The sequence below is a fragment of the Nomascus leucogenys genome, chromosome 13 (assembly GCF_006542625.1).
Source record: "Nomascus leucogenys isolate Asia chromosome 13, Asia_NLE_v1, whole genome shotgun sequence".
Taxonomy (NCBI): Eukaryota; Metazoa; Chordata; class Mammalia; order Primates; family Hylobatidae; genus Nomascus; species Nomascus leucogenys.
The window spans coordinates 52,079,442-52,092,593 of record NC_044393.1 but is presented as its reverse complement, the minus strand read 5'-3'; the positions used below and the strand labels follow the sequence as shown (position 1 = coordinate 52,092,593).

The 13,152-nt window shown below is 39.1% G+C and overlaps 1 protein-coding gene and 1 long non-coding RNA gene across 5 annotated transcripts in view; one reads left to right on the top strand and one right to left on the bottom strand.

Annotated features, from left to right (window-relative positions):
* Positions 1–13,152, top strand: part of FBXL13 (F-box and leucine rich repeat protein 13) — a 271,872-nt gene that overhangs the window by 78,231 nt on the left and 180,489 nt on the right. The gene's annotated exons all lie outside the window — the stretch shown is intronic.
* LOC105740782 lies at positions 10,754–11,579 on the bottom strand. Its single transcript, XR_001116870.1, has 2 exons — positions 11,380–11,579; positions 10,754–11,237 (listed from the first exon to the last, which is right to left on the bottom strand). It is a non-coding gene; the product is annotated as an uncharacterized LOC105740782 (long non-coding RNA).

Genomic DNA, 13,152 nt, shown 5'->3' with positions numbered 1-13,152 from the left:
CTTCACTGCTGACTTCTACCAAATATTTAAAGAATAATTAATACCAATTCTATTGAAACTATTCCAAGAAATTGGAGAGGAGGGAATATTTTCAAACTTATTCTATGAGGCCAGCATTATCCTGATACCAAAACCAGACAAGGAGACAACATGAAAACCACAGTCTAATATTCCTGATTAACATAGATGCAAAAATCTTCGACAAAATACTAGCAAACAGAATACAACAACATGGTAAAAAGATCATTCTCCATAATCAAGTGGGATTCATCCCAGGGATGCAAAGATGGTTCAACATACACAAATAAATAAACATAATACATCTCATTAACAAAATCAAAGACAACCATATGAACATTTCAATAGATGCTGAAAAAGCATTTAATAAAATTCAACATGCTTTTATGATAAAAAAAAAACCCTCAACAATTTGGGTATAGAAGGAACAAACCTTAAAAAATAAAGACTGTATATGGTGAACCCACAACTAACATCATACTGAATGAAGAAAAATTGAAAGCCTTTCCTCTAAGATTAGGAATAAGGCAAGGATGCCCACTTTCACCACTTTTATTCAACATAGTACTGGAAGTCCTAGCCAGAGCAACTACGTGAAAGAAAGAAAGGGTATCCAAATTGGGAAGGAGGAAGTCAAATTATTCTTGTTCACAGAGGACATGATATTATATTTTTAATTTTAATTTTATTATTATTGTTATTATTATTATTTTATTTGTAGAGATGGAGTTTTGCCATGTCATCCAGGCTGGTCTCGAACTACTGGGCTCGAACAATCCTCCTGCCTCAGCCTCCCAAAGTGCTGGGATTACAGGCAGGAGCCACTGCGCCCAACCTAATATTATATTTAGAAAAACGTAAAGACTCCACCAAAAAACTGTTAGAACTGATAATCAAATTCAGTAAAGTTGCAGGATAAAAAAATCAGCATATTAAAATCAGTAGCATTTGTATATGCCAACATATATAAATGCCAACATAATTTATATATGCCATTTATATATGCCAACATTAATATATGCCAACATAATTTTGAAAAGAAATCAAGAAAGCAATCCCATTTACAATAGTTGCAAAAAATATAAAATATCTAGGAATAAATTTAACCAAAGAAGTGAAAGATCACTAGAAGGAAGACTGAAACACTAATGAAAGAAGTTGAAGAGAACACATGAAAAATGGAAAGATAGCCCATGCTCATGGATTAGAAAACAGTCAACAAAGTGAAGAGGCCACCAACAGAATAGGAGAAAATATTTGCAAACTGCCTATCTGAAAAGGGATTAATAACCCAAATATATAAGGAACTTAATAGCAAAGAGAACATAAAAAGAACCAATAATTTGATTTTGAAATAGACAAAAGATCTGAACAGACATTTCTCAAAAAATGACATACAAATGGCCAAAAAGTATATGAAAACATGTTCAACATCACAAATCATCAGAGAAATGCATACCAAAAGCACAATGAGATATCATCTTTTATCAGAAAGACAAAAAATAACATGCTTATGAGGATGCAGAGAAAGGGGAACACTCATACACTGTTGGCGGGAACGTAAATTAGTACAGTGATATGGAAGACAATGTGGAGGTTCCTAACAACTGAAAATAGAACTACCACATGATCCAGCAATCTCACTGCTGAGTATAAATCCAAAAGAAAGGAAATCAGCATACCAAAGATATCTCACTCCCATGTTTATTGCAGCACTATTTACAATGACCAAGAGTATCTGTCACCGTAAGTGTTCATCAACAGATGAATGGATAAAGAAAATGTGGTATATGTATACAATGGAATATGATTAGGCATAAAAAAAGAAGGAAATTCTGTCATTTGCAGCAATATGGGTGGAACTGAAGGTCATTATGTTAAGTGAAATAAGCCAGGCACAGAAAGACAAATATCACATGTTCTCACTCATTGTGGGAACTAAAAAAGTGGATCTCATGGAGTTAGAGGATATATTGGTGGTTACCAGAGTCTGGGAAAGGTAGGGAGTATGGGGGGATAGAGAGTGGTTAGTTAATGGGAACAAAAATACAGTTAGGAGGAATAAGAATTAGTGTTTGATAGTACAGTTGGGTGACTATAGTTAACAATAATTTATTGTATATTTTAAAATAGCTAGAAGAGAAGAACTGGAGTCTTCCCATAAAAAGATAAATGTTGGAGGTGATTAATATCCCAGTTACTCTGATTTGATCATTACACATTGTATGCATATATTAAAATATCACGTGTACCCTCAAAATATGTACAACTATTATGTATCCATTTTAAAAAAGAAATTACTTCATGGTGTTCTAATCCAATGTTAAGAAAGATGGTGCAGATCTATAATAAAAGCATGAATGTTTTCCCAGGCCATTCATTTTGTGTCTGAAAGTCAAATCTCTAAGCAGTTATTGATGAATAGACATAAATGGCAAGCTTTCAATAACTATAAAAATATTCTAGTGCTGGTTGGAACAGAAGAATAAAGGGATAAGGTTTTGGAAAATCTTAAGACTTCACGTTTTTTATGAACACATCATCTTTCTTTTTATGGATCTCTCGGTCTAGTAATTCTCAAATATGTCAGTGAGCACTGTCTTCAACTACCAATGTAATAAAATATAACCAATTGTAAGACTTAAAGAAATAAGGGCTATTTGTTTCATATTACACAATGTGCAGAGAAAAGCAGTCCAAGGCCGGTCATCCACAATACCAATAAAAATGAAGTCTTTCTATCTTGTTAGTCCACAGTCCTTAGGATCTTCTTGCTTGTCTTATGATTGCAATATGTCTACTCCACCTCCAGCCTCATGTTCTTTTACCAGGCCAGAGAGGGGAAAAAGCACAGTGGTAAAGGCAAGATGTTTGTTGACTTGTTTATGAGGAAATCCAAAGTTTCCCCAAATTCCCACAGTCAGAAATTTCATTGATGTGTTTTAGGTTAGAACTTTGTCACAAGGCCATGTTAAACTGCTGGGGAGGAGAGGACTTTGGGTGGAGTTTGAGTGAGTTAATCAGTATAGTCTGTGTCACTGAATGTGGGTTTGAACTGCCAGTCATCAGTATCTAAAAGGGCATTTTTCCTTGCCAGAAAAGATCTTGTTTGGGTTGCAGTAAAAAGGCAAAACAACAACAAAGGAACAATCACGGCAGATAAAAAGTAAGCAAGTGTTTAATAAGTCATTATATCAGTGCTGCAAAGGAACTCTGGTCTAATGCTCTTTCCTATCCCAGACCCCTGTGGTGAACAATTCAAAGGCCAAAAAAGCCAACTACTGAAGAACCACAGCACCCACAGTCTAGCAAATCATTTCATAATGGGATCCAGGGCCTAGAAAAGCTTGTATATGGAAACAGCAACCATTATGACAAACTATGAACTTACATATTTTCTCAACAGCAATCTTTTAGTTTGACAATATATTGATTAAAAGTCCAGGCTCAGGACTCAGGGAGAACTGGGTTTAAATCCAGTCTCAACTGTTTACTAGCAATATGACCTTGGGCAATTTCAGCCCTCTTGGCCTTTGATCTTTAAAACTACTTCACCCCTATTTTCCCACCAAACCCCAAACTAATAGCAAAGAGTTTGGATTAATCTAAGTTTTAGGTTCACTTTGGGAAAACCATTTCAGAATATGGGAAATGTGTAGAATTGCTGGGGAATATTGCTCAGGACAGTGGAAATTATTGCCAGTTTTTGCATTTTAAAGATTACTTTCTGCTATGATGTTATGGCTTATGAGTATGCTTTTATTTATTTATTTATTTATTTGTTTATTGAGACAGAGTCTTGCTCTGTCACCAGGCTGGAGTGCAGTGGCGCCATCTCGGCTCACTGCAACCTCCGCGTCCTGGGATCAAGCGATTCTCCTGCCTCAGCCTCCCGAGTAGCTGGAACTACAGGTGCATGCCACAACGCCTGGCTGATTTTTGTATTTTTAGTAGAGACAGGGTTTCACCATGTTGGCCAGGCTGGTCTCCATCTCTTGACCTTCTGATCCCCCTGCCTCTGCCTCCCAAAGTGCTGGGATTACAGGCGTGAGCCACTGCGCCCGGCCTGTTTTTTTTTGTTTGTTTGTTTTTTGAGATGGAGTCTCGCTCTGTCGCCCAGGCTGGAGTGCAGTGGTGTGATCTCAGCTCACTGCAAGCTCTGCCTCCCGAGTTCACGCCATTCTCCTGCCTCAGCCTCCCGAGTAGCTGAGACTACAGGCACCCGCCACCACGCCCAGCTAATTTTTTGTATTTTTAGTAGAGATGGGGTTTCACCGTGTTAGCCATAATGGTCTTGATCTCCTGACCTCATGATCTGCCCGCCTTGGCCTCCCAAAGTGCTGGGATTACAGGCGTGAGCCACTGTGCCTGGCCGACTATGCTTTTAATGCCTTCTTTCACCCCAGCTTCCCCCATGCTCATGGGGAATAAAATAGAGCCCTTTGGGGCCCGGATTTATAAAGTCTACCAGAGTGCTCAAACCATAGCATGATCAAGCTAGAAGAGAGCTTAGAGATGTTTGTGCTAAGCTTTTACCTTTTACAAGAGGGACAGCTGTGGATCTGATAAATTTTATGTGCGAATCTGAAAGAGCCAATCTCTCAAGATGAATTTTGAGTACCTAACTGGGCTGAAATTTAAAATAGAGTCAGGTGGCCATTTGCTGACTAGAGCTCACACACATACTCTGAGTTCCCAGAAAACCTACACATCTGCTTAACTTTGGGGTTGTCATAGCTAACAGTTTCTGTCCACATGGCCTGAACCAACCAATAGAACCAACCAACTCTGCCTGCTTCTGCTCAGAAGTCAGCAGCATTGACCAATCAGAAGTCAGCAAGTGTCAACCAATCAGAACTAAGCCAGTTTGAATCCTGTGTTTGCATAAGAGGACCTGAGTGGAAAGCTGGGTGGGAACTTTAACTCTAAAAGCGAAACCCTCCTTTTTTCTTTAATGTATCTTTTGTTTCCACTGAAGGCTTTGTCTTCCCTGTTTGGAAACTGTTCACTGGAATAAAGTCTCCCTTCTCTAAATTCCTTTTCAGATAACTTTTTTCACATCCCCAAAGTCAGACAACTACAAAACTGAGGGCAGGACCTGGTTTTTCTGTGTCCTTGGCTAAGCTTATAGCCTCTATATCTTTCTATTTTTTCCTCTTGGAGAATTCTAAAGAAATAGAATATATATTAATATTTCATTCATGAGACAAAAAGCAGTAATTAAGAATATTATACATCTGTTTAGTTGTCCTGTCCTTAAAAAAACAAGGGTAACTTTTTTAAAGTTACTAAATCTTGATATGACGGAAAAAAAAGCCAGTATTATTTTTATAGATATCCTCAAAATTTTCCCAAATAATGTGCAGAATGTTCATTAAAAATGCAGAAGTAAAAAGAGTAGATTTATATAATAGCATATAAACATAGAATTGAATTATTCTAAGACTAATATCTTGAATGGTTGGGTTTGTTATGCTTATTAATGTATAATAGATTTGCAAAGTTAATTTTTTAAATCATACTTTTTAAATGGCATTTAATCTGGTTCACTAACTCTCAGGGACTTGAGGAGGAAAGATGTGAAAACAAAAATGTGATGTGAATTTGGTCTGAACCTTATTTAAAATGTTTAGAAGTGTTAGTTTTTTAAATGAATTGAGGTTTTTTATATACAGGCTGTTTAATGTTTTGAAGGAATAATTGAAACCAGCAATTTGGATTGGGATACAATTTGAACTTACTTGGAATACACATAACAAACTGTAGTCTTGCATTTTAGGTTCAGTTACATCAACTCATGAAAACAAGTCAGGTTCTGTTTTGCAACCATTTTTCTTAGTATCATTTACCCGTTAGGAAATGCTGCTTAGTTAGCAGATGGTAGGGCTCATACACTATCAGTCAAACTGTTGGCCAAACTTAGAGCTAGTGGGAGGGTTGGCAAAGACTGTTTTCCGTGAAAATACAAGTTTTTTTTTTTTCCTTCTGTGTAGTTTGGCAAGGAACACAGAGAAAAGCCTTATGCTGATGAATCTGGAAACTCTAAATAATATAGTTAAGTAATGCAGTTTCTTAAAATGTAAAATTACTTGATTAGTTTAATAATATAAATGTTGCTTTAGGGTTGTCTTCATTTTAAACAACTATGACTTCTTATTTGTAAAAGATATATGTCATGTGGACTTGCAAACGGTTATAAAATCACCTTCAGATTTTACTGTGTTGATGACTCATTTTCTCACTTGGGGAAGAAAAGAAACCTGGATAGCTATTAAAACTAGTACCATGTTGTAAAAGAGCCAGATGGTTCAGGCCTGTTTGATTAAATTACTTAGAATTACTTGTAAAACAAAAGAATATTCCCAGTGACTTTTCAGATCTATGTTTTGATAACCTCAGGGGTCTGACCTTATTTCACCAATGCAGACAGTGGTTCCAGGTTTCATAGCTGTGTACTGTGTGCACTTCACATAAGGAAATGTTCCACAACCACATTGCCCTATCAAGGAAGTATGTGGATGTTGGCTCAAGTTGTGGTGTGGGTGAAAAAGCAAATGAAACAACACATCTAGAAGTCACTTTGGGAACAGTTTATTTTTGGTGGAACATTGTTCTACCTATAGACCTCACTTTCATCACTTTAGTCTTAATCGCTGTCTCTGTGAAAGTGTTTACAGGCTGGGCGTGGTGGCTCATGCCTGTAATCCCAGCACTTTGGGAGGCAGAGGCAGGTGGATCGCTGGGGTCCAGAAGTTTGAGACAAGCCTGAGCAACATGACAAAACCGTGTCTCTATGAAAAATACAAAAATTAGCCAGACGTGGTGGCATATGTCTTGTAGTCCCAGCTACTCGAGGGGCTGAGGTGGGAGGATTGCTTAAGTCTGGGGAGGTTGAGGCTGCAGTGAGCTGTGACCGTGCCACTGTACTCCAGCCTGGGTGACAGAGCGAGACCCCATCCCCCTCCCAAAAAGGGAAAAAGTTTACAAGTGATTTTGATCTAAAGTTTTCATGACTTTTAAATTGCAGAAGCAGTTCTATTAATTTAGCAGGACCACCCTTGCAAAATGATCTAGCATATGAAAGACAAAAAACTATACCACAGTAAGAGGCAGCCACATGGAAATGGGGAGAATGTGCCCTGTAGTCTGGGTGGCCGCTTCTGTCACTAGCTGTGTGACAGCTGTGGCTGGGCATGCTGCTTAATCTTTTTGTTTCTAAATTGTCTCATTTGTAAAAAGGAGATGATAGAGAATTTAAGTTGAGAGTAACAAGATGTGTTTGGAAAGGTGGGTTGGGTCTGTGTTGTTGAGGCCTTGAGTATCCACTTAGGAGATGAGTTTTAACCAGTAGGCAGTGAGGGACCACTGCAAGCCAGTAACATGATGGCAGACTTATAAAGCTGTTCCTTTTCCCCCTTCACTGTTCTTCCTTCACCCTCTCCCTGCCCTGGGTGAGTCAAGGGGGTTGGATGAAGTCTGGAGGTAGACAGATTTCTCTAAGAGCATTAGGATAGTATCAGTGGGAAATAAAAAGAAAGGACCCATGTGAGAAACAAAGCATTAACAGAATTCTGGGACCCATAGTATGTGGAGTGAACGAATGAGTGAGGAGGCTGATAGGGCAGCATTGAGACTGGGTTACTGGAGGGGTAGGAGGCTCAGAAGTAATGCATTCAGGAGCAGAGCCAGCTTCTTTATTGATCTTAGAGGCATGACTCACACTGCTCACCACTTATTCCTGACTCATGCTTCCTGTCTTGCTAAGTATTTTTCTTTCCATACCATACAATGTTCCATTGGAATGGTTGGTGGAGCCTAATTTATTTTAGCAGTTTACCATCTGTTTCAGGTGGCTTGTGATTTGCATTGAAGCAATTTATCAATTAACTCAAGAGTCCGTGTTTTATGTTCCAAAGACAGCCCTCCTTTTATTGCACTACAAGGTAACATTAAACAGGAGAGAACTGCCAACTTGCTCTTTCCCATGCCTTCCCTGGCCCTATTATCTTAAATTTCTTTCTATTGATTTATTCCTTCATGTCTAAAACTGTGTTTGAATCAATCCTTTCCTATAAATCATTTCTCAATGCTGCTTCTCTCTAAGTATTCTATTTTTCTCCTGTTATGTGTTGGCAGACTTCTTGACACTACCTCCCACCTGCCCACTGCGACACTCAAAAACTGCTTTAAACAGTCTCTACCTGGGTATTGAAAGGCACAAGCCAATTCATCATTACCAAAACAGAACTCATCATTTTCTTCCTCCAACCTTCCTTTTCCCCTATATCCTGTCCAACCCTCTCTCTTGTATCCTGTTTCTCAATGAATGGCACTATCATCTGCTCAGTTGACTTGGCCAGAATTTGGAAATATCTTTGATTTCTCTCTTTTACTCCCTACTGCATATTTTTTTCTTTTTAGCATGTAATTTCACTTTCTTTCTTCTCTCCATTCTCTCTGGCACTCATTTTCTGTTAGTGACATTACTATCAAATTCAAAGCTGCTGAATTTGTCTTCTAGCATCTACTCTTGACTCTTGACTTTGACCACCTGACTTATTTTTCATTTGTCCACCAGAGTTATCTTTCTCAGATCACATTTATTCATGTCACTTCCTGGTTAAAATCTCTCCTGAACTCTGTTGGCTTTAACATTTTGCATGACGTATTTCCAGTTCTAGCTTCCACTACCTCTCAGCTTCATTCTCCATCATTGCTCCAGAGGAGCCCTTGGCTGTAGCCACGTGGAGTCACTCTCTGTTACCCAAGTTCAAGGCACCCTCTCTGGCCATATGCCTTCACCCATCACGTGCTGTCTTTGTAGGCTCTCTTCTCTTCTTCCTTGCCCTACTCAGTCCTGCTTAGGTTCAGCTCAGATGTCATCTCTTCCAGAAAGGCTACTTTGATCCTTTGTCCTCTCTCTCAGTCTTGGTTAGTTACCCTTCCTCTCTGTTCCCAGAGTCCCTCTTGAGACACTTTTTACTCTGTTATAATGGCCTAATTTGTGTTTTCTTCTTGGACTATATGTGCCTTGAGGACAGGGACAGTGTCTTACCTGCTTTGAATTCACAATCTCTAGATGCTCAGTAAATGTTGGTTGAATGATCGAATGAAAAATGATGTTTTCTTTTCAGCTCCACTATTACAAACTTGGTCTCATCAAGGTCCCAGGAATTTCTTAATCATCAAATCTGATTGCCTATGATACCTTCTTGTCTTGCTCTTTCAGTAGCACTTGATTCTGGGCTTCTGTGGCATGACATTTCCTGTTTCTTTTCTCTGGGAATTATTTCTCTATCCTCAGAATAGGTTTCTTGCTCTCTCCTCACACCCAGATGTTGGCTCTGGTCTGACTGCACCTCCAGATGTTGACCTTGGCTCTCTGTCTTTGCCCTACATTCTCACTAGGTCATGGAAGTCACAGCTAGGCTTTCACCTACCACTCTCTGGTGTTGGCATTGATTTGGAATCATGATAAGGACGTTTCCAATTTACCTATTATTTGGAAACTTTAACCTTTTAAATTCTTGATGAATGTGAAGCCAGTACTACTTATGATGTGCAGTAATGTTGGGAGAGTGAACTGGTTTTGGGGAAAGAGAAACTTAATTTTAGATTCACTGAATTTGAAATGTCAATGAGGCATTAAGTTAGAAGGTCCTAGAAGTATCTGAAAAGTAAGAGTCACTGAATTCTATATATACAGCAATTTTAGAGTTATGTGATCCAACCTCTTTTCCAGGAAAATATTCCTCACAGATGTTGTTGAGGTATTAGAGGACACCCCCTTCCGTATCTGAGTTTGGAACCAATTGAGAAATAGACAGATGGAAATGGACATGTTATCTGATACAGCTGATAGGAGACTATGACTTAAGATCAGTGACAAAGGATACTACTTCATTCTTTCATTCCTGAATCAGATAGACTTGCCCCTCAGTCACTGCACAGCTGAACAACTGCAGGCCTCCCTATGCTGCTGAGAGCAGACCAGGATGCATGCATCTTGCATTCAGGTCAAGGCAGGGTGGAGCAGGAGCTGAATCGCAAGCCTAGTTCTTTCTTCCGAACACTCCTCCTCTTCTCCTGGGAAGACATGAAGGGTAGAGAGAGAGAGGCCCAGAGTGTTTCTAAAGTGTTCTAGGTAGAGATGTGAGGCCAAGGCAATGAAACATCTCCATTAACAGTAATGTTTATCCAGCATTTGGTCTAGTAATTTCTGTGCTGGAGAGTCTGTTGACTTTGCGATGCATTCTGTTCTGTCTTGGGAAAGATTAGATAATTAGAAAGTTGTCCTTCAGATCAAAGCAGAGAAAGCGGCCTCCCCATTATCTTTTGTTTCTAGTTCCTTCTTCTGCATTCACAAGGAAGAAGATCAAATTTGTCAGTTATTCATGCATAGCTTTCATTTTATTTTCTAGTGCTTTTGTGGTTACTTGTTTCCAGTTTACTCAATTGTTTGTTCCTCTGTGAGTTTCTAGTCTCAGCCCTCCCTGTCCCCATCCCTGCCACTCTCTTGGCTGCTGTCTTCTAAGAATTCTCTATTTGTAGCTTCCTCATAATGTGGGCTGGGCCGTGTTTTCTCCCTCATTCTGAGTGGTCCCACCTTCTGAAGGGCAAGGAGCTCTCCAGGTTTATAGCTTGCCTGGATCTCTTCATACCCTTATACTGAACTCCCTCATTATTGTGTCTGGGGTTTCTCTTTAAGTAGCAATGTGGAGAAAACTACACAAGATAATTTGAATATGTAACCACATGGTTTATTACTTAACACAGTCAGATCAGAATCAGTGGGATAAACACCCTAGGGTGTCCCTTGAGCACCCAGGTTCAAGTTAATCCTTTTACACGGAAAGCACTTTGTTCCACTTAGAGATACCCAGGTCATTTAAGACTCTACACAAGTTATGGTTCTGCATCATGAAGGAGTCCTTTGCCCGAGCAGTAGGGAGTAGAGAATGCTCTGTGCTGAGACTCCTAAGTCCCCACTGTGTTCTTGGCTACATTCATTCTTGGGGTTAAAAGAATGTACACCGTTCTACATCTCTGCCCTCTCCCACTTTGTTTAGTTTTTCTTTTTCCCTTCAATATGGCTGATCTGTTTGGGTTTTTCCAAATTTTCTAATTTATCTTCTATTTTCATTACCATTTTTGCTGCTGCTCTGCATCTCCTATACAATGGCTTCCTCCTCCAATTAGTTCTTCATACTCAGCAGTGTCTGGAGGTAGAAAAAAATATTCCAAGTGTGATCTGATTAGTGCAGCATCCAGTGCAAGTTTCATCCCTGCCCCTTAAAGTGGGCATTCCTGAGCCTATCTTTACCCCTCATTGAAGCAGTGCTAGCTAGACTGACCACTGACCTGCAACAGCTTCTTCAGCATTAATTCTCTCTGGAAACTCATCCTCAGTGACAGTACTCCCACCTGGTTTTCTGTTCACCTTTTTGATCACTTCTTTTAGAATTCCTGTAGGATAACATATCCCCATTGCCTTCTTGTATCATGGTGTTTGTAAGGACTCTGTCATTGTTTCTCTGTTCTTCTCATTCAATCTTCACTCCCTGGGTGATTTCAAATACATGCTTTAGGTTATAGTTATATGCTGTTTACTCACGATTGCCAAATCTGTGTATCTCCAGCCATCTCTCTCTTCTAAGACCCAGGTCATTTAACAATGCCTGCTGGGTAAGTCCACTGGAATATTTCACAGCATCTACCCCCTAGCATGTTCGGCTTGAAGCCATCACTTCCCCACCTCACTTATGGGACTACTCCCCACCCCTCTGTATTCCTGGGCTTTCTTGGTAAATGGTGTCATCACTTGTCATCCAAATTAGAATTGTGGGAATCATCCTAGACTTCTCCTTTTAAAAAAAATTCTCCACGTCCCATTAGTGATTAGTGTATGATACCCACTCAAGATGCGTTTTCATTTAGGAATAAATATAAAGTGGGATTTCACATTATTTCAAGTTTTGCCATATAGTGAGACTTACGTTTTTATTTCACTATTTTAAATCCACCAAATTCAAATTCGTATAAAATGCATCCACACTACCCTAAGAAATATGCTCGGATTTTTGCTATTAGTTATCTCATGTATTCCTCTCCATATCTTTGTGAGGTATGTTTTTTTTTCTGTTTTGCAAATGAAATAAATGATGCTTGGGGAATTAGGTTAAATCACAGTGGTAGGGTTGAGTTTGGCCTACTGTATAAGCCCTTTTTACTTCATAGAGAGTGTGAATTATACTCCCTAATATATGTGGGATTTTTATTTACGATTTTTAAATTTCAATAACTTTAGAGGTACAAGTGGTTTCTGGTTATATGAATGAATTATATACTGGTGAAATCTGAAATTTTAGGGTACCTGTCACCTGAATAGTGTACATTGTACACTATTTTTTTATTCCTCACTCCTCTCTCACCCTTTCCCTTTCAGAGTCTCCAGTGTCTATTATACCACTCTGTATGCCTTTGAATACCCATATCTTAGCTCCCACTTACAAGTGAGAACATACAGTATTTGGTTTTCCCTTCCTGAGTTATTTCACTTAGAATAATGGCCTCCAGTTCCATCCAAATTGCTGCAAAAGACATTATTTTTTATGGCTTAGTAGTATTCTATGGTGTGTGTATGTATGTGTGTGTGTGTGTATCACATTTTCTTTATCTACTCATTAATTGATGGGCACTTAGTTTGGTCCATATCTTTGCAATTGTGAATTATGGTATGATAAACAGAAATGAAGCTAAATAGTTACAACCAACTGATCTCTGACAAAGCATACAAAAAAATATACTCCCTAGTACTTGGATGAAAATAAATGTTATATTTATTCCTTTACAATAGGCCCATCTGCTGCATGTCCCCACCCATTTAACCAGTAAATTCAATCTCAATCATCACATTCAATTCTAATATCCTTCTGCCCCTGCTGCTTGGTTGTGCAAGAGTCTTAGAGGTGTCTCACAGCCAAAGCACCCATGAAGAAAACTGGACTTGAGTCCACATCTGCATGGGTGGCTGTGGCTGTGCTCACTGCCTAAATTGACACAGTCCCTTGAAGGTGGGAGACTCCATGATTTCTGAGCCCAGCTTGGGCACAGGGACCATGGCCTCAAGGTAGA